The sequence below is a fragment of the Priapulus caudatus genome, unplaced genomic scaffold (assembly GCF_000485595.1).
Source record: "Priapulus caudatus unplaced genomic scaffold, Priapulus_caudatus-5.0.1 Scaffold56, whole genome shotgun sequence".
Classification (NCBI taxonomy): domain Eukaryota; kingdom Metazoa; phylum Priapulida; class Priapulimorpha; order Priapulimorphida; family Priapulidae; genus Priapulus; species Priapulus caudatus.
The window spans coordinates 112,590-115,876 of record NW_014577117.1 but is presented as its reverse complement, the minus strand read 5'-3'; positions in this window follow the sequence as shown (position 1 = coordinate 115,876).

Sequence of the window (3,287 nt, the reverse complement as noted above, 5' to 3'; positions counted from 1 at the left end):
GTAGCAGTAGCAGCAGCAGCAGCAGCAGTAGCAACACTAGCAGCAGCAGCAGCAGCAGCAGCAGCAGCAGTGATGTTAGTAACGTTAAGATGGTATGCGGAAACATGACGGAAATACCGCGTTCCTGCTGCTTGACACACGCCACGTACAGACATATATATATATATATATATATAATAGATGCTAATCATATATTAACTGGTAAATTTATAAATATATGCAAATATTATTGTATTTATGTAGTGTAAATGAACTAATACTTGCGTTTGTGAACTGCAGCAGCTGGTTCCGTGACTGCTGATGGGTGGAGGACACTTTTTACTGAAATCATGTTTGGTTTTTCTAGTTGCGGATTTGAGGCGAAGTGGAGTTGCGGTTTTGTCGTTTTACAGAAAAAACTACAAAACTTTCTGACGACCGCAAAGTAACAAAATCTTTTGAGCTACTTCTGTCTCTGTTTCGAAGCTTAAAGGCACGTGCAACGTGCAACGTGCAACGTGCAACGTGCAACGTGCGCACAACAAATGTTTTTAACTCGCCAAATAATTAATGTAAAAAAACCTACACTTCTTCGCATTATTTGTTTTCTAAAAACAGTAAGAAGTTTCGAGGAGCGGCTGAATGCACAACAAGCGTCAGTGGCTGATGTAACGATGTTACACCCGCTAGCACACGTCACGTCATCAGCAGTGACATAATATAGATATATGTTATATACAATATACTCTATATTATATATAATATAGTATATTACATATAATATAGACTGTATTATATATAATATATATAGTATGTTATATATAATATAGACTGTATTATGACACCCCTGATGACATGACACCTGCACAACTCGTCGATGTTGCTGCGGTGCGAGTGGCGGCTCTAATCACGAGGTGTGTGACGATGATACAGTCGTAACCCCGCTTTATCGGGACACGGATAAACGATACGCGTCTTTGAAAAACAATCCTCACGCACGTTGTTAACTTGTTATATGATCACCGCTTAATCGGGAGAACCGCTTAATTGGGACCACCGCTTAATTGGGACCACCGCTTAATCGGGAGAACCGCTTAATTGGGACCACCGCTTAATCGGGACATTTTCGTGGTTTCCGAATTGTCCCGATAAAGCGGGGAGGCCTGTAAGTCTGTAAGTGTTGTTTTTCTATAGGAAGATGCGACCTGCTTTTCATCCGCGTCTAAAACATGCGAACGGAAGCCACGTGATTTTCATTAGAAAAAATTGTTGTTGATGTGATCGTTGTTTCGTAAGCTTAGCCAACCGCATCACGCAGCCTGGTGATAAATGTCATTAGCTCTACTAGCTACAACGTTTGCTGTTTTTGTGAATTAATAAAAACAGATTTATAAATTCTCTACGCTCCCCTCCCATGTTGAAAAACCTCCAAGGATTGATTTCGGGAGAGAGTGTTTGCCCTCTGCCATTCCGCAGTCACTGGGTCGACTGTGTGGTTCTAATTACGCAGGAATGAATTCATAGACGAGTTTATATGAATCTCACGTCAAACCGACATATTGGAAATGACATGTTGGATTGAATTCGTGAACTCAATAAGTTTATTCGATGCAGTGTCCCCCCCACATTATTCCGAGCACGGAATTTATATGAGTGTGGCGGGTTCGGGTGCAATTTGCATATGCGAAACTCGACACATATTCAAAATGCCCTGTTCAGTGCGTCGGTGTTGTATGCGGACTCTATTCGTGTGAGGCGTCATGCTGTGAGATTTTTGACTTTTAACAGTCCATTGCAAAAAACCTGGTTTACTTGTCGATCCGGTGTTACTTATAGGTTATATACTACAGCACCCTGCACGTGTAGCTATACTACTGCTACTTACTCCACAGTATGCGACACAACCGCGAGCTCAAAGTGACCTGTAAAACAGTCGAGCAGTGCGGGGGGGGGGGAGCAATCATGACGGAGAGATGGAGAGGTCCAATTTGTGTGAGCCAAGATGTGGGTTAAATTTGATGGCGCGGTGCGAAAGCCATGTTTGTAACTATGCCTGTGTGTGTGTGTGTGCGTGCGTGCGTGCGTGCGTGCGTGTGAGTGCGTGCGTGCGTGCGTGTTTGTGTGTGTGTGTGAGTGTGTGAGTGCGTGCGTGTGTGTGAGTGCGTATGTGAGTGTGAGTGTGAGTGTGTGAGTGCGTGCGTGTGTGTGAGAGCGTGCGTGCGTGCATGCGTGTGAGTGAGTGCGTGCGTGCGTGCGTGCGTGCGTGCGTGTGTGTGTGCGTGCGTGCGTGTGTGTGTGAGTGTGATGTATTGTCATTGATGTAGTGTGCAATACTGAACACCGGTTTATTTCTATTACACACTCATGTCTCTACTCTTTATAATTATATATATATATATACTCTTTATTTTGATATCTCAACTCTTTATCTACGATATATATAGTATGTATCACGTTATGTATATATATATATAGTATGTATGTATATACACGGTAGTAGTAAGTTATCGTAATTGATTCTAAACATGCTCAATTTTGAATTTAAGAGGAATGCTAACATCATCTCTCTTTTTTCCCTCCGTGATAGTGATGGGATGTAAATGTTAGTGTTGAAATCAAGTTTGACGTTTCGTTTATTTCTCATTCGTGAATGGTTTGTACGCGCACAGCGACCAACATAGACGACTATAGATGCAGATCCCCGTAGATCCCCATGTATCGCCCATAGATCCACCATAGATCCACCATAGATCCCCACATAGATCCACCATATATCCGCATATATCCCCATATATCTCCATAGATGCAGATGCCCTATAGACAGAGATCCCCAAAGATGCTGATCCCATATAGACACAGATCCCCATAGACACAGATTCCATATAGACACAGATCCCCATAGACACAGATCACCATATAGACACAGATCCCCATAGACACAGATCTCCATATAGACACAGATCCCCATAGACACAGATCTCCATATAGACACAGATCCCCATAGACACAGATCACCATATAGACACAGATCACCATATAGACACAGATCCCCATAGACACAGATCTCCATATAGACACAGATCCCCATAGACACAGATCCCCATAGACACAGATCTCCATATAGACACAGATCTCCGTAGATACTGATGAGATCAGCTGTGATGGCGAAGCTGTGGTTAGCAGCAGGCATACTATTAATGTACAGCAGCAGCAAGCAGACTATTAAAGCCGCACTATGCGCATCCAAACGCTAATTTATCCAATACTAGCCTAGCAAATACTTCGTGTCATGCATAATCACACTACCT